A 19,281-nucleotide genomic window follows, 5' to 3' on the forward strand; every position below is an offset into this window, starting at 1 on the left:
GGTTCCCAGGCAGCCTATCGATGACATTGTAACCCGTAATGGAGCGCGAGTATTGCCCAATAGTTCTGCTGTTTCCCCCAGAATTATGGGAAATGCAGCCAGCATTGCACATGGGGCCCTGAATATGAGCAACACATACCCTTTGCCATAGCCACAGGATATGGGTATAGAGAAGAACTATACCTTCTCTCTTCTCTTTAACGGGAAGTGGAGACGCTAAGGACTCTTCACCCATCCAAAGAGAGTGATTTCGTGCTCTCTGTTGCCCAGATGGTGTCAGGGTCTCTGTCCTTGCTGTCCTCCCCCATGCCTGTACCGCAGGTGCACAGGCAGTCCTCTAAGAAAGATTAGATTCCCTCCAGAGGTTTCTCTCCCTACTTGTAAAGGCAGCAAAAGTTTAAACAGTGCTTCATTTCAAGGATGAGTAGCAGTGAAGAAAAAAAAAAATTATTTGAGGTAAAGATCTTGGGTTTTTTTTTTTTTTTTTTTTGCGGTACGTGGGCCTCTCACTGTTGTGGCCTCTCCCGTTGCGGAGCACAGGCTCCGGACGCGCAGGCTCAGCGGCCATGGCTCACGGGCCCAGCTGCTCCGCTGCATGTGGGATCTTCCCAGACCGGGGCACGAACCCGTGTCCCCTGCATCGGCAGGCGGACTCTCAACCACTGCGCCACCAGGGAAGCCCGAGATCTTGGTTTTAATCCAAAAGTATCTTTACCTTGAGGTGAAGCCTACCCAGGTAGCAGCTAACAGTTCAAGTGCTTAGCACTATTAGAAACAATGGAAAGAGGAAATTCCCTGGCGGTCCAGTGGTTAGAACTCTGTGCTTCCACTGCAGGGGGCACGGGTTCAATCCCTGGTCGGGGACTAAGATCCCATAAGCAGTGTAGGATGGCCAAAAAAAAAAAAAAAAGTGGAAAGAGATTTACCTTTTTATTATAAATATGATGGTAGCTTGAAAACTTAAACACTACAGGGGTAAAGACCATGGAGCATAAAGACCTGCTCTATAACCCAAAACTGACGGGGTCAGTTTTGCTATAAAAATAAACAACCCAGAATGTCAGTCTGTGGTTTAACACAAATGTCCAGGGTGTTGGAAGGGAGCTCTGCTCATATCCACCGTCAGCCAGGGATCCAGGCTGACTGAGGCTTCGTCTCAGGAGAAACTTCCACAACCACCAGAACTAGGAAAGAACCACCACAAAGCGGCCACTCACTCTTAAAGCTCCTGCCCTCCCTCCCGCTCACATTTCACCAAAGCAGACCACAGGACAACCCTCAACCTCAGGGCAGCTGGGAAGTACCACCTTACCATTTGCCCAGGAGTGGGAGAAATGGAAACAGTTGCGCAAAGCGTTAAGGTAGGACCTTCATTAAAATCAGCCATGAGTGCCTCTACCCAAATTATTCCATTTCAGCCAAGATGAGTGATTCACAGCTCTCAGGGAAGACAAAGGAAGAAAAGATGAGAAGTGAGGGCCTCTGTCTGTCACCAACATCTGATGGGTCTCAAAACATAAAGTGGGGCTTCCCTGGTGGCGCAGTGGTTGAGAGTCCGCCTGCCGATTCAGGGGACACGGGTTCGTGCCCCGGTCCGGGAAGATCCCACATGCCGCGGAGCGGCTGGGCCCGTGAGCCATGGCCGCTGAGCCTGCGCGTCCGGAGCCTGTGCTCCGCAACGGGAGAGGCCACAACAGTGAGAGGCCCGCGTACCGCAAAAAACAAACAAACAAACAAACAAACAAAAACATACAGTGGTTTTAATAACCAGCAACTGGCAGAGAAGGGCTGGTCGTGAAACCCATTTCCCTTTTCTTTCTGGCACACAGTCAGACAGTATTTCCCTACCGCTCTTGCAGGGAAATGCCATGTATTCTAGTCAACAGAATGTGAGCAGACACTATATGGACCACTTCTAAGCCTGGACTGTAAAACTCCTGTGTGATCCTTCATGCTCTCTTCCATACATGGCTTGTGCAGATGAACAAAGGAAGCCACATGCTGAAATGTGTTAAAGATGGTGGGACCACAGGATGGAAGAAGCCTGCACCCCTAAATCACTGCTGGGAGGATTACTGCCCACCCAATCAAATACCCATTCTGGACTTCAACGAGAGCAAGAATTAAATTAGAATTATATTTGAACCTGACTGTTTTTCAGGTTTTATTTGGGGGAGGGGGGTGTGGGCAGTAAATTACATTTTTTTTTTATACATAAATGTATTTATTTATTTTTGGCTGTGTTGGGTCTTTGTTTCTGTGCGAGGGCTTTCTCCAGTTGCGGCAAGCGGAGGCCACTCTTCATCACGGTGCGCGGGCCTCTCACTGTCATGGCCTCTCCCGTTATGGAGCACAGGCTCCAGACGCACAGGCTCAGTAGTTGTGGCTCATGGGCTTAGTTGCTCTGCGGCATGTGGGTCTTCCCAGACCAGGGCTCGAACCCGTGTCCCCTGCATTGGCAGGCAGACTCTTAACCACTGCGCCACCAGGGAAGCCCTACATTCTTAAATAATACTGTAACTACTTGGAAAGAAGGGAGTAATCACGAAGAACTGTATCGTTTTAGTCATCTTTTGTCAAAACAAAAAAATATTATAATCAGCACTTGCTGAATATGAAAAAACCATATGATCTACAAATTGTTGGGGACACAAATAGGGTAGCTGATTCCATTTGCCCTGTCTTCTCACCCACTGATAATATTCAGACATCCAAGCTAATAGCATCTAACAATGGCCAGGAAAAAAGGTAATTTCTGTGTACTTGCATTTGATGGAAGAAAATTATACCCATCAAAAAATAGTTTACAATAATGCATGTCCCTGTTCTGTTTTCTTCCTTAAATCCTACTGCGTTTGCTTCTTCCAAGAAGTCTTCAGACATTAATCTAGTACAAGGGTTGGCAAACTACTTTTGTCAAGGGCCAAACAGTGTGTTGGGCATTACAGTCCATACACTCTCTGGTGCATTTATTCAACTCAGTTACTGTAGAACAAAAGAAGCCACAGACATTATATAAGTGAATAAGCGTGGCCACATCCCAATAAAAAAACTCACAGAAACAGGGAGAGGTCAGATTTGGCCTTCAGGCTGCACTGTGCTGACCCTGAACTAGTCCATTCTCAAATACTCGGCACTAGCTGTCATTTGCCATATACCGTCATTTAAAAATCTATTGCTTTTGATTTCATTTTTATTTCTTGACTCAGCAAGGTTACCGATCACAAGGACAGTATAGTCTTAACTCTCTGGGTACAACCAGTTAATATTTATCTTGATAAAAACATTCACAAAAGCAGGCACCACAGGGCTCCTAAATTACCTAATGACAGACGTAAGAAAATATCACCAAAAAGTGCCTCCTGGTTTTCACAAATCTTATCAATTTTCACATAAATTATCACGATAAAGTTATCCTATAGCATAAATTAAGAGATCGTCATGCTAGCATTAGTTTACCTTTGTGAAAAAAATTAAAAATCTAATTAATTGCGACTTTAGGGACATTTTAAGACTAGTTGACACTGGGTGCCCATGTAGTGAATTTTTGTCCACAAGTTCAAGTTTGACATAGCTGTCAAAGACAATAAATCTGAAAGCACACTCTATTGGCCAAAACAAATCCTATCAGTATCAAGGCAAGTTTCAGGACAAGATCAGAAATCTGGTAATTAAATGTCCACAGAGTATCACCACCATCCTTGATTAGACTCTGAAGAAATGGGAAAATGTATCAATCCCACCCATCCCAAAGGCCACACACTAGTCCCATCCCTTCACTGGGTCTCTCCCTGCCGCTCCAGACTTTCCTGGGCTCCTGTGTCTGTAACTACTAGTTATAGTAGGTGCTTACCCACTATTCATCCTGCCCTTCTTCCCTGCCAGCAGAACCCTCAGTTTGTACTGATGTTCACCTTGTCCCATATAACTTAGGAAAAGATGCCATCCCAGCTCAGGGGCAAATTCTGACAGGTTTAAGGCAGTCACAGAGGCCCTGATTTTCCACGGAATCTAAGAACATCAATAGGTGACCTGGGTCCTTAGGATTTATTGTGTTTGCACGGTAACTAGACTTACCGTGTGATCATTTTGAAATGTACAGGAAAACTGAATCACTATGTTGTGTAACAGGAACTAACACAGTCACAGAAGAAAATGAGAACAACAACAAAAATTCACTATTATGTGACACTTTAATCACAAACCTCAATATCTGAAGGCAGAAACGACTTACTAGAGCACAGAGAGGTCAAACAAGGTTTCAGAGAACATACTGCAGGGTGCAGGACAGGCTGCAGAAGCCCAGAGTGACCCAGGAATTAGACAAACAACAGAAAGGGGGGGGCTCGGAATTCTCTATAAGGATCCACTAAACACCTCCTTCCCCCAGGTACCTACCTGTACCCTATCCATTCAGACAACTATCCTGACTCTGGAAACAGCCATATAATCTTAGAAGAAACCGGTGACACACTCCAAATCTAGCGTTAGCAGACCCAGAATCGGCTGCGGGTGAGGCATGCGGGTGCAAACAGTGAAATTCTTCCAGTTGAGTGGTGGGACTACCAGCCCACTCCCTGTGCTCAGCTCCACAGAAGCTTATAATCACCAGGCTTAGAGGCCCCATGCAAACGATGAAAGGATCTTTCTTTGCAGAAACAAAGTCCAGAGACAAGACCTACAGAAACTGACACTAGAGGTCTCGATTTACATGACTTCTTGTACAATCCACCAAACGAGCATTCGGAGGCATAAAGTACTATTAACCTCATTTCACACACGAAGAAACTGAGGCACAGAGAGTTTAAAAACTTGCTGTGGTCATGTAGTTAGAAGGTAGCAGCGCTAAGCAGTCTGGTGTCGTGCCCACCTTTTCACTCCTATGCTAAAAAAAGGACTTACAAAAGATCAAGTATCAGAATGACAGACTTCATTTTATTAATACTGAGAGCCAGAAGACAAGTGAAGCGGTATTTCAAACTTCTGAGAGAAATTTTCAAACTGGAATTCCAATCCTGCCAAACCATGAATCAAACATGAGTGGGGGTAAAGGGGTTCTTAAGGCACGGAAAGCGTCACACTTACCTCTCCTACGTGCTTTCTTGGGAATCTATGAACACTGCCAAGGTGAGGAAAGAAACCAAGGAGGATTATTATCTAGGAAACAGAGAAACAGGAGAAAAGAGAAAGGAATCCCCAGAAATGCCTGGGTGACGGCTGTGTCCTACACCTGGATGGCAGCAGGAAGTCAGAAGTCCAACGAGGATGCCTCCAGGAAAACACACAGAGCTAATCAATATTGGGAAGTTTTAACCAATTGAAAAACTGAACTGAGAGAAATCTGAGAGTGCTTTTGAAGGATGTGAGTTGTTTCTGCCAGATATTTAAAAAAAGTAAACAGAAAAAATAGTTGTACAAGAAAGAAACATCATAACATACCACTTGGATCACAGAGATATTATTCATAGTCATATTTTGATTTAAAAGACGGAAGTAAATAAAAGAAATAGAGAAGAGGGAAGAAACGTGATTGCCTCTGAGAACAGAGTGGGCTGTTCTTTCATATAATCCTTTTAGCGCTACTTATCTTCTTAAACTCTGAACATGATAAAAATTAGGGAATTATGTAAAAGGATTACTTTGAACCTTTTCTATTTATCTTGTTTTCTGCTTCCATTAAGAAGCCTCTTATCAAATGAGGCTGTTGTCTTAGTTCCTTTTAAAACCCTCAACAGCTTAGCTCTTCCGAGGCTGAGCCTTGGGAGAAGCCAGTAAGACTACAGACAGGCTTCATGAAGAAACACAAACTTGAGCTGCAAGGGGCCTTTTCCTGAACCTAAAACTAGTGACTTATTCAGCTGCTGCTCTATCCTGGTAGCGACCCTGCTCACTTTAAGCCAGTATTCATGCTTCAACATTTTCCTGCTAACACCAGCCACTGTGAAGGATCCCTATGGACCATCAAGGTCAAATGTCAAATTCTGCTCTAATTACATGTCAAAGCTAAGAGGCTGTCTTGTAAAATACATGCTTGTATCAGAAACACTAAAATGTGAAAACGTGTGTCTTACAAATGATGAAATACCATAATTTATTAAAGCAAAGCTCAACATTTCAAAGTCACTGACTCTCAGGGTTAGAAGAGACCTCAAAAGAGATCTATGGAATCTTAACACTAATCTGACATTTAAATCATCGCAGACTGTAATTGACCAAATCCCCGCCCCTCCAGAGAAAGTACAATGGTTCTTGGCAGTTCCCACCTCCCCTGTCTAAATACTCTCTGTCCAGAGCCATAAAGTATATGACAGTATTTGGGATTCAAACTCTAGCCACAGGAGACAGAAAACCTCAGATAAGTGGCAAAAGACAAGTTTATTTCTGTCTCGTGCAAAGGTCTGGGTTGTTCAGGATTAAGGGACCCAGCTGTCAGGGACCTGGGCTCCACCTTTCTCGTTCCTTTACTGTGCATAACCTCAACCTATGGCCCCAAATGGCATTATCTGTGTTTCCTTGAACAGGGTAGAAGGGTCAAGAGGCAACAAAGATGGAAGCTACCTCCATATAATATAACGCACCACACTGATGCCTGATCACACGGCCACACCTGCCTACAAGGCAGGCTGGGACATGGACACCAATACAGGCTACCCACACCTGACTAAAAATCCTATAAACATAGAAGAGGGGAGAAGTAGAGAGTCAGGGACAAAGAGCCATCTCGGCCACACTTAACCACAGACTCCACACAGCACTGCCCTTCACTAACAAGAGAATAGGTTTGTACGTAGACCTCCATGTTTTCTAGAAGCCAGGAGGCCTTAAACTCAGGTCCTTTCTGAAAGTACCTTGCAGGACTCAGGGGAGAAGATCTTGGAGAGAGATGGTCCCTTCACCGTTATGACACAGATGTGATAGTTCTGACAACTACGGAGGTGGGCCTGTAGACCTTAAGTTTGTGGATCACTTTGAAGTACTCTGATATAACTGAAAATTTTAGTTTCTTTTCATAAAGATGGTCTATCAAGTTAACTTTCGGTCTGGTTTTGCTTTTCAATGAATCGAACCCCTTGAACGGTCCACTTCTTAATTGTGATTCATGGCAGTTGTGCTTTTGGATCTTGGACTAAAATCTGTATTCAAGCAAAAGTTGTAGTCTACTGGGCTTCCCTGGTGGAGCAGTGGTTGAGAGTCCGCCTGCTGATGCAGGGGACGCGGGTTCGTGCCCCGGTCCGGGAAGATCCCACATGCCGCGGAGCGGCTGGGCCCGTGAGCCATGGCCGCTGAGCCTGCGCGTCCGGAGCCTGTGCTCCGCAACAGGAGAGGCCACAACAGTGAGAGGCCCGCGTACCACAAAAAAAAAAAAAAAAGTTGTAGACTACTAAAATCACAAAATGAATAAAATTAGGGATACTATTTGAAATATGCATTTCCTGTCTACCATGTGCTGGGCACAGTTAAATTCCAGGGCTCTATAGACTGGATTAAGGGAGCCTGTGTAGGATATGAGACATAACAATGAGATAAGTGCCTTCCTAGAGAAAAGATCAATATACAACAGAAGTAATGAACAGACCACAGTTGAGAGATTCGTTTGCCTAGCAAAGTCGGGAGAAAATATCAAGTAGAAATGGAAAGACAGGCAATGCAGCCAGAAGGAATCCCACTGGCTCTAAAGTGTGAAGGGATTGGAATGACTAGAAAGAGTAAGAAGCTCAAAGTGGCCACGGACGGGGTAAAGGGCAGCCTCCGGGTACGCTCAGAGTTTGTATTCTATTCTGGGAACAGTGCAAGTCTGCCAAAGCTGTTAAGAGGATACTAACATACTGGTTTGGCTGGAGTGTGGAAGATGTCCCAGTGAGGAAAGACAGACAGCAGGAAATTATCAGGATGGATCTGAACTAACACAGCGGTGTCAAGATGGAAAGGAAATGAAAAGCCAGATGAAGCTTTAAAAAGTTCATCTCTCTGTTTTCTGCACCGAGCAACAGAGAGCTTGGTGCACAATAAGTGCCCAACACGTGACTCTAGAAATAAACGTTATTTTAAAAGGCTACTTCATTTATATTAACATTTTAAGATGGAAGCTACAGCAAATAGTATAGAAAAGCTGCACAAATAATCACATACTGTGTAGCTATTAAAAAAGAACTAAGCTTCTAGTATAAAGTATAAGAGTTTTATAATATTCTCTTTTTTCTTTAAATAAACTAATATATGAGTTTAGGATGCTTATTCTGGGTGCAATAAGTGCTAAAAGGCTTTTTAACCATTCCAAGAAACAAATAAAGGAGAGATTCAAAGAATGAATAAAAGATCTAAGTTAAAATGAATAATATTAAGCATAGAGCCATACTGTTTAATCACCCAAGGAAAAGTAATTCACTTCTTTCTTTAAAAACACCCCAACTTTAGAGTTTTTAAGTGAAAATACCACTCAACAATAAATGCTATCAGAGAAACTTTGTTCATGCCATGACAAAACAATTAAAACGATCTCAACAAAAATATATCACCTCTATTCCCCACCCATGCCTAAAATCACATGAGGTTTGTATTTAAGACCCTGTATTTCACTGATTAGAATATGTTTATAGAAAAAATCTAGTATTCCCAAGTGTCCTAAAAGAAGACCCCTCAAATAACCCGTTACCAGACTATCAGTAGGTAACAGCAGTGAACAGATGGCATCCCAAAGTACACAAAACTGACGTAAAACACACCAGAAAAATAAAAGACACATCGTAAGGAAAAAACCATTTTTACACTAATAAATAAAGACTAAACAATTAACTGATATTCTGTTTGAGCCTCACGGTTAAATAATTTTAAACCTATGGTCGCATCTTAATGAGAATTGACATTTGAAAACTGACTTATTCTATACTTATTATTATAACAGTACAGTCAGCCCTCCATATCTGTGGGTTCTAAATCCATGGAGTCAATCAACAGCAGATAAAAAATATTGGAAAAAATTCCAGAAAGTTCCAAAAAAGCAAAACTTGAATGTGCTGCATACCAGCAACTTTTTACATAGCATTAATATTCTATTTACAACTATTTACATAGCATTTACATTGTATTAGGTATTATACGTAATCTAGAGATGATGTGAAGTATATGGGAGCATGTGCATGTTATATGCAAATACTACGCCATTTTATACAAGGGACTTGAGCATCCATGGATTTTGATATCTGCAGGGTCCTGAAACCAATCCCCATGGATATGGAGGGACCACGGCATAGTTAGTCTTCTTTAGAAAAATCACACTTGCAGTTAAAAGCCTTTCAAGGGGGCAGAGAGAGTGAAGCCCTGGCTGATTACAATAAGGTCACCACCACTGAGGAAGAAGCTGCTAGAAGATGCGACACAAAGCCCATTAACAACCTCCTGAACTTCAAGAATTCCAATCCCTGGACTTTATTCCAAAAATACACTTTTATTCCAAGACCTTCTGGCTTAAGAATTTCCTAAAACCTCAAAACCAGCATGTGGAAGACCCCACATGCTCACCAACTCTTAAAACCTCATTCCTGAAAGCTTAGTCAGTAATTCCACTAAGTAAAATGTTTTAATGTTTTCCTTTTACAAATAACTATGTTTCAGGACATATATATATATTTCAGGACATATATATATATATATTCTTTAAACATATCATAAAACAGCATAAATAACAAAGTTGTGTTCCCACAATTCTCCTATCTTTTCGCTAAGATAGTGTGAAAGTCAAATTGCCAGGTTAAACATGCTCAGAGCATTTTAAATCATAAATATTCCAGTAGTTCTAGCTTTCTTCCACCCCTTCCTTCCTCCCTCCCTCCCTTCTTTGTTTACACACAGACTCTCTCTCACACACACACACACACACACACACACACACACACACACACGGGCTCAGAGCTATAACCAGAATCACAAAGCAAAGTTGACTAAATAACCAAGGAGCTAGGCACTTCAGATGATAATGTTTATATATGGAATCATTTCCTACCATATTCTATGCTATTGTAGGTGTAGAAAAACCATAAAATGACCATGTGTGATAATATAGAAAATTTACAATATATAAAATTATATACATTATATAAAAAAACTGACTAGGCAACACGTGAAATTTTTACTTAACAACTTAAAAGCAAAACACAGTACCACATTGATCTCTTTTCCTCCCTAAAAAGTGGTCAGAGTATATTCACATTTGTTCATAATAATCTTTCCATTTTCACACATTCTAGAATTTATCCTGAAGTAGGAATATTTTAATACAATAAATATCACAAATATAAGATGAAAACGTGTATATGACTTAAAAAGCAGCTTTTTTCTAAAAAGTACCACTTCTAAAACATAATTAACTCTAGCATTTTTGCTTAACTTAATGCCCCAAATCAACTATGTCAAGGTAACTTACCTACATTTCTCAGAAATCAACAGCTATCAATATAAGCAAGTGATGTCTTATTCAAGTTATTTGTCAAAAACAAACAAACAAAAACATACTTGGTTGTGCCTTAGGGATTGTCTTCTTCATACAGCAATGCAGAAACTACAACCAGACGAAAAGAAATCCAAACACCAGACCGTACAATGAATCCTCTCAAGAGACCATGGTTATTCAAAGACCAGCTCGGCCTTGCAGCAATAATACGGCTAAGTGTAATGACTTTATTTTTTTCCAAAGTAAAGAATTTCCCTTGGACTCTCTGCCAACAAAACATCAAGGATCTTTCTAAGTCTTACAGATGGAAAACTTGTGTGTTTCTTAGTTATACTGTACATCACTAACAGTAAGACTAAAAACAAAACAAAAACGAAATGTTCTGTAAAGTAAGAAACTTCCTGGTCTATCCAGACCATCTCTGAAAACAGGAGTTACTTTCACTTGTCAGATTAAATCAGCATTCACCGTTGCTGGGTGACTGCTTCTGGATTAAAGAAACCAGAATATTCCAGTGACTTGGATAAAAAAAATTTTGAAGGAAAGATGGTAAGTAAGCATCTATACCACAATAGGAAAACTAGGATTTAAGGTATAATCCTTATTAACCTATCTACAATTTTACTTCTCATTTCCTATACTAATAAATTCTTAGGCATTTCATATCCTTTAAACTTAAAGTGAATATTCAGAAATTCTCAACTTAGTAACATTTGTGTAAGAGAAAGTTCTAGAAAGATAAGTACCATACCATTACAATAGTTCATCACCATCCCCTTAGGTTGGGGCAGGGAGTGTAGGAGAGATCTGCACATTATACATTTGTGTTATACATTTCTTTTATTATTTAAATATTTATAATTACTTTTGGAATCTTATTTAAATATCAAAATATTCAATATTAAAGACATATTTATGCTCCAATGGAATAAAACAAATTCTTTACAGACTGTATATTTTTTTAATTAATTAATTTATTTTTAGCTGCGTTGGGTCTTCGTTGCTGTGCGTGGTCTTTCTCTAGTTGCGGCGAGTGGGCTTCTCCATTGCGGTCGCTTCTCTTGTTGCAGACCATGGGCTCTAGGCCCATGGGCTTCAGTAATTGTGGCACGTGGGCTCACTAGTGTGGCCTGCGGGCTCTAGACCACAGACTCAGTAGTTGTGGCACATGGGCTTAGCTGTTCCATGGCATGTGGGATCTTCCCAGACCAGGGATTAAACCCGTGTCCCCTGCATTGGCAGGTGGATTCTTAACCTCTGCGTCACCAGGGAAGCCCCAGACTACTTCTTTGATCAACATTTCTTTCATAGAAACTTAAATTAAAAGATTTGGAGGTCACTTATTCAGAATCTTGGGAGAGCATATCTGCTCTTTGCAACATGAATAACTAGTGTCATTAGAGCTGTTATAGATCTTCCTTGACTTATGATGGAGTTACGTCCTAATAGACCCATCATAAGTTGAAAGCAGCATAAGTTGAAAATGCACTTAATACACCCAACCTACCAAACATCATAGTTTACCTAGCGTACCTTAAACTGCTCAGAACACTTCCGTTAGCCTACAGTTGAGCAAAATCATCTAATACAAAACCTAGCTTATAGTAAAGTGATATCTCATGTAAATGATCGAATACTGTACTGAAGGTGAAAAACAGAATGGTTGTCTGGGTACAGAAAGGCTGTGAGTGTACCGGTTGTTTACCCTCGTGATCACATAGCTGATGGGAGCTGTGGCTGCCACTGCCCAGCATCATGAGAGAGAAGCACATCCCAGGGAAAAGTTCAAAATTCAAAATACGGTTTCTACTGAAAGCATAACACTTTATAGCACCATCAAGTAGAACCACTGTAAGTCAAGGAACATCTGTACTTTACAAAACAGTCAATGTAGTCCCTAAATAAATGTCTTTCAAATTCCAACAACAGACTGTCCAATTCAGACAACAGAAACACTTTCCAAGAAGTCTGTAGCAGGCAGTCTACACATGAAGTCAAACACTACGACGGATGAACTTCTCTTGAAATAAAACACTACTCTTATCAACAAAGATAATTTTACTATTCTTCTGTAAGCAGGGCCCATTCACGGAAGAGGGGCTGACTAACACTAATGACTGGCTCAAGTATCCGAGTTCACTGAATCCAATCTACTTATTCTATATGCAAGAAGACTGTGGTCTAGAGAGAATAAGTTATGGCTTCTAGCGGTGTCTCTATTGCATGACTTTAGGAGTCACCATTCACACCATATTCTGTGAAAAAGAAACCCTAGGGGTACTAGTTACATTAAAGATGATGGTAATGGAGCCTCAAGAATCATGCAAGGAGGCAGCGCTGACGACTTCCAAGTTCATACAACTATTTAGAGACAAAATCAAGATTAGATACTCTTGGGACTTCCCTGGTGGCGCAATGGTGAAGACTCTGCGCTCCCAATGCAGGGGGCTGGGTTCGATCCCTGTTCAGGGAACTAGATCCCACATGCCTGCTGCAACTAAGAGTTCGCATGCCACAACTAAGGAGCCCTCCTGCTGCAACTAAGACCTGGTGCAACCAAATAAATAAGTAAATATTAAAAAAAAAAGATTAGATACTCTTATCTCTAGACCCTTTGGCCCACCACCATCCTGCCTCATAAAAGTATGGGCAGGGGGGTGGCGAGGCAGGAGGAAAATTTAATGGTGTATTTAGGATAAAACCCTATCCTAAATTTTTATCCTCTTTAACACTATGCATTTAACTACCTTAGGGGAAATAGCATGAGTACCACAAACTAATCCTGCATTAAGAACATCAAACACACTTCAAAGAAAAAAAAAGCCTGCAGAAACTAGACACCAGCCTAAAGAATAAAACAATTTTTAAAAAATATTAAAGATGGTCTACACCAGTGTAACATATTAAATAAACAGTCTGTGTCCTAAAGCTACAGGTGAAAGCAAGAGTAAATATTTCACTTGTATTCTCCAAACCTGAATCCCTATCATTCTCAGTCTCCCACTGACTACAAAGAGGAGATGAATAGAGAGTCTTAATTATGACTGTCATGCACATCTGCTACAACAAAATTATCTGGTCCTGCTTCCTAGTACAAGAGGCCAGCTTCATCTGTACTGATGTCATAACAAGGAAGTACTTTCGGCTACAACCACTGATGCCAATTAAGATAAGAAAACCAGTACATTTAGTACTGTTCTCAAAACAGATTAAATTTTTCTACAAAGAGAAACTAGGCCACAAACTAAACACCGTACATTCAACCTGTTTTGTCATCCAGTATCACTCAATGATAAAGAAGATCTAGGCCCTAAGTAGAAACATTTCAGATCATTATTTACTGAATGACCAGAGTAGTTCTTCCAATTTCTGAAACTACACAACTACCCGTGATGCATCACAAAGAAACAGAGGGATAAGAGGTAGGGAGAAATGAAATGGACACAAGTCTGTGAAAAAGTAGTGGCTTAGGAACTTCGTGAAGATTATATAAAAGATGATTTAATCCATATAAGAGAATCAATCAAAAAGAGACTAAACCTCCCAAGATATGTTCCTAAGAAAGAGAAAACTACCTACTAGAAACTAAATCATCCTGTCAGTTTCCAAGCATGTGAGACAAACATGCACACATAATTCTCCCTCCCTTCCCCTACTTGATTTGAAAAATTTACCTAGGCTGAGAACTGGTTCTTTTTATTTTCTGAGACAGCAGTCAGGCTCCAAGAGGAATAAAGGTGTACAGTTATAGGGGAACAAAATCTGCCACCCCAAAGTATCTCTTCGACATGCAGGTTATTTCAAGTTGAAAACAATCAAAGCCCAAAAGACTCAGGAAGAAACTTTGACCTCCCCCCCCACCACCACCGATTGTCTAAAGAATGTAGATAGAGGACCTGTTCCAGGAAGGGAGCATCACCATAGATAACCTCGTATGAACCAGGTGTGTAGAGAGGGAGGAACCTAGGAAAGTCGGCTTGTAAAATTCCTCTGTGTCCCACTGTCTCTGCAGGGCCCAGCACACATTTATTTACCAAACATTCACTTTTCCGTCTTCATGTCAATTGCCTTCCTCCCCTTTGAGGTCCCAAACCATTACTCCCAGCATCCTTTTTTGTCTTCAGCTGATGGTGTCTAAGGTGAGGATTTCCGCTATTTTGGTGAGTTACTCAGTTTTCCTGGGTGCCTCCCATTCATACATGTTATGAAACTTCTGTGTGACTTTCTCCTGTTAATCTGTCTCATGTCAATTTAATTCTTAGAACAGCCAGAAGAATGTAGAAGGGTAGAAGAAAATTTATTCCTCCTTGAAAATTATACAGAAAGACTAGAAATCAGATCCCAAGGGAAAAAATAATGAATTAAACATCACTGGAAATTAATGTCTCTGAGTCAAACTTTTAAAACATTTTGTGATGCCTCAGACCACTAAACTCAAGTGTGGCAGTGGGGAAGAGTGTGCAAGACCCATGCCAGCACACGGTCAGTAGAAACAGAGATGCTCTGGAGTTGCTGCAAGCCATTCAGAAAGTCCAGGGTGGCCTCTGTGCACAAAGGAGACTTAGGATAAGATGCTGCACTTTGACGTAGTATCAAAAACCAGCAGGTGAGACTTCCCTGGTGGTGCAGTGGTTAAGAATCCGCCTGCCAACACAGGGGACACGGGTTCGAGCCCTGGTCCAGGAATATCCCACATGCCGCAGAGCAACTAAGCCCGCGCGTCACAACTACTGAGCCTGCGCTCTACAGCCCACGAGTAGCAACTACTGAGCCCGCGTGCTGCACCTACTGAAGCCCACATGCCTAGAGCCTGTGCTCAGCAACAAGAAAAGCCACCTCAATGAGAAGCCCATGCACCGCAACGAAGAGTAGCCCCCGCTCACCGCAACTAGAGAAAGCCCACACACAGCAACGAGGACCCAACACAGCCAAAAATTAATTAATTAAGGAGCAGAAAATTTAATTCAAAGTGTAATGCCATGTGAGCAAAGGACTTGGAAGAGGCATATCTCCAAAGAAGATATGCAAATAACCAATGAAAAGATGCTTAACATTATTAGTCTTTGGGGAAACACAAATCAAAACCATGAGATATCACATCATACCCACTAGCATGGCCATTATCAAAATGTTGGCAAGGATGTGAAGAAATTAGAACCCCCTTGCACTGCTTGGGGGTATGTAAAATGCTCCAGCGGTTGTGGAAAACAGTTTGGTGGTTCTTCAAAAAGTTAAACACAGAATTAGCTTGCGTTCCACTCCTAGGCATATACTCAGAAGGACCAAAAGCAGGGACTTGAACAGAGATTTGTACACCCTTGTTCACATCAGTATTATTCATAGTAACCAAAAGGTGGAAGCAACCCAAGGATCCATCAATAGTTAAATGGATAAACTAAATGTGGTAGATAAATACAACGGAATATTATCAGGCTGTAAAAAGAAATGAAATTTTAATAGTGCTACAAATAGATGGACCTTGAAAACATGCTATATGAAAAAAACAGACAGAAAAGGACAAATATGTATGACTCCTCTTACACGAGGCACGTAGAATAGGCAAATTCATAGAGACAGAAGGTAGAATAGCGGTTACCAGGGGCTGGTGAAAAAATTGAACGGGAAATTATTCCTTAATGACTTCAAAGTTTCTGTTTGGGATAATGAATTCTGGAACTAGAGAGTGGTGATGGTTACACAATATTGTGAATGTACTTTGTGCCACCGAATCGTATACTTAAGAACAGTTAAAATGGTAAATTGTTACATATATTTTACCACAATAATTAAAAAAAAGACAAGACCACAAACTAGAAGAACTAGAACTGATGGCTTAATTTCACTGCTATCTCAACTTTCCCAATCTACAAAACAGGAGAAAAATACTATACCACGTATCTTAGAACGTTGGGCTGTCTCATGAACATCTGAGATCTCAAATGTTCAATCCACGATGGAAAGGGTCTACACTACAGCACCATACGGACCACTGTGGTACCACACAGCTACCAGGTAGCTCTTCTGAGCTAGACAGTCACATAGAAAGAATCCGTTTGTACATATGAACAGACACCCGTAAGTGTGCAAGTTTTGTTGTTAAAATCCTCATTTAAATTCTCACTCTATCAACATAAGAGTCATAAAAGGGATACATGATTTCAGAGAAGAGTAAAATTATGAGAGCAACCAGGGCACGTTTGCTGACAAAGATCTTTAGACGAGGTTACTTGAGATGAGGAGCCAGGAGGATGAGCATCTGGACCCGCGGCCAATACACGGGGCTGGTCGCTGGAGAGCTTGGGTGGGGACCCCAGGAGAAGCGGCACGGCCAGCCTAGGGGACCCAGCCAGGGCCTCAAGCTCAAAGTGAGCACAACAGGGGGCTTCCCTGGTGGCGCAGTGGTTGGGAGTCCGCCTGCCGATGCAGGGGACACGGGTTCGTGCCCTGGTCCGGGAAGATCCCACATACCACAGAGCGGCTGGGCCCGTGAGCCACAACTACTGAGCCTGCGCGTCTGGAGCCTGTGCTCTGCAACAAGAGAGGCCGCGATAGTGAGAGGCCTGCGCACCGCGATGAAGAGTGGCCCCCGCTTGCCACAACTAGAGAAAGCCCTCACACAGAAACGAAGACCCAACACAGCAAAAATAAATTAATTAATTAATAAACTCCTACCCCCAACATCTTCAAAAAAAAAAAGAGCTCTGTTTGCAAAAAAAAAAAAAAAAAGTGAGCACAAGACACACAACCCAACACTGATCACACAGCTTAGAAACAGGCTTCTAGGCAGACATTTCAGAGTTCAATCAGGTGCTTAGCTTCTTACTGAGCCTCCAAACCATTCAGCACCACTGGTTTTTGTGGGTGTTTCTGTTTCGGCTTTGTTTTGCCAGCCCCACGAAGCTTGCGGGATCTTAGTTCCCCGACCAGGGATGGAACCCGGGCCCACGGCAGTGAAAGCGTGGATTCTTACCCACTGGACCACCAGGGAATTCCCAGCACCACTGGTGATATCATTTCCAGACCGAGGCTGACACAACTACCGTTACGTGGAACACTCCCATTCAAGGCCCACTTAATAAGAAACTCCTTCTCCAGGGTTAAACAAATCTCAACTTGATTTCACGGTTCAGAGAATAAGCGCTTCCAATAAATTACCCGTATTTTACAGATGTCTCGGGCACAATACTTACATAAAGTAAGCATTCAGTAAAGGTTGACTGTAAATCAGATTTTGTTAGCTATCCATTACACATCTCTCACAGGTAATGCATCAAAACTAAGAAGTGGTAAACAACTATTTTTAATATCTAAACACAAATACAAAACAATAGATACAGACAATAACCCCGACTATCCCTCCTCTTTTAAGACCTAATTGTTATTGCTCTTTTGGAAAGCAACTTCAACAGTCATAAAAATGACTTGTATGTAATCTTACGTGAGATGGAAAACTTGGAGGGTGGGCTCAGGTCACAACAGCCCCCTTTCTCTGCCAACAGCCCCTTTACTCCCGAGGTGGGTCCACTAGATGAACTAGCCCTGGGGTAGACACCTGCATCAAACGAGGTCAGATCCTCTCTTCCGAACAAGCGCTTGGATTTGAAAGAGACAGTCAGGCAGAGTGTATCCACGGAATTCCCTAGGACTGAAAATCCTATCAGTCCAAGCCCTGTAGAGGTAACCCCCTTCTTCCACGTGCCCAGAAGTGGAGGCAGCAAGTGTCTCCAGAAAGAGGCAGCTACCAATGTCCCAAGAGAAGCAGAAGTGAAAACAATGAGGCGAAATGACTGACCTGACTTGGTTCCTAACAACTTCCTTGACACTTGGGTTCTGAGCAATTTTCCATATGCTTATAACGCCTATCTGGTTTTGGCCTCAGTTCACTTGGACTGATTTCTATCACTTCTAAATTAAGAGTCTTAAGTAAACTGTGGCCAAGAATTTGTCACAGGAGAGACTTGAGGCTTTTTGGCATATTTTCTACAACTGTCTTAGAAAACTATCTAAATGTGACCAACAAGGGGCTGATGAGAAGATTACAGTAGAGTAACAATGAAATACAACCATATAAAACTATGCGTACAAAACAACTAGGAAAAATGTTTGTGTTTTATGATTACAATCATGAAAAATATATAGTAGAAGAACATGAGAAAATGAATACATTAGATGTGAAAGGGGATACAGGGCTATGGGCTGTTGATGCTGGTTTAATACCCTGTCTGTGTTACTAATTAAAACCAGGAAGAAAAATCTAATAATTTCTCAAAACTAGAAGTAAACACAAATGTCCATCACTAGTGGATGAATAAAAAATTTGCAGTATATTCAATGTAATGAAATAGCACTCAGCAATAAAAAGGTAAACCACTGATTCAAACAATAGAAAGAGGACTTCCCTGGTGGCACAGTGGTTAAGAATCCGCCTGCCAATGCAGGGGACATGGGTTCGAACCCTGGTCCGGGAAGATCCCACATGCCATGGAACAACTAAGCCCATGCGCCACAACTACTGAGCATGCGCTCTAGAGCCTGCGAGCCACAACTACTGAAGCAACAAGAGAAGCCACTGCAATGAGAAGCCCGTGCACTGCAACGAAGAGCAGCCCCGGCCCGTCACAACTAGAGAAAGCCTGAGTGCAGCAACGAAGACCCAACGCAGACAAAAATAAATTAAGTTAAAAAATAACAAATAATAGAAAGGTATCTCAAACACATACGCTAAATGGAAAGATGCCAGACCCCAAAGGTATATAAATCCATTTATATACTATCTGGAAGGCAAAACCATAAGGACAGGACTGAGGTCAGTGTTTGCCTGAGAGTAAGGGGAA

General features: G+C 41.8%; 1 protein-coding gene across 6 annotated transcripts in view; it reads right to left on the bottom strand.

Moving 5' to 3' along the window:
• MTUS1 (microtubule associated scaffold protein 1) overlaps positions 1-19,281 on the bottom strand; it is a 158,909-nt gene that overhangs the window by 116,226 nt on the left and 23,402 nt on the right. The window contains exon 1 of one of the 6 annotated variants that reach the window (XM_067721567.1): positions 10,510-10,659. The exons of the other annotated variants lie outside the window; for them this stretch is intronic. The gene's annotated coding sequence lies outside the window, so the exon portion shown is untranslated. Of the gene's footprint in view, positions 1-10,509; positions 10,660-19,281 lie in introns of those variants that run through there. 6 annotated transcript variants of the gene reach the window in all.

The sequence above is a fragment of the Pseudorca crassidens genome, chromosome 21, assembly GCF_039906515.1.
Source record: "Pseudorca crassidens isolate mPseCra1 chromosome 21, mPseCra1.hap1, whole genome shotgun sequence".
NCBI classification, from domain to species: domain Eukaryota; kingdom Metazoa; phylum Chordata; class Mammalia; order Artiodactyla; family Delphinidae; genus Pseudorca; species Pseudorca crassidens.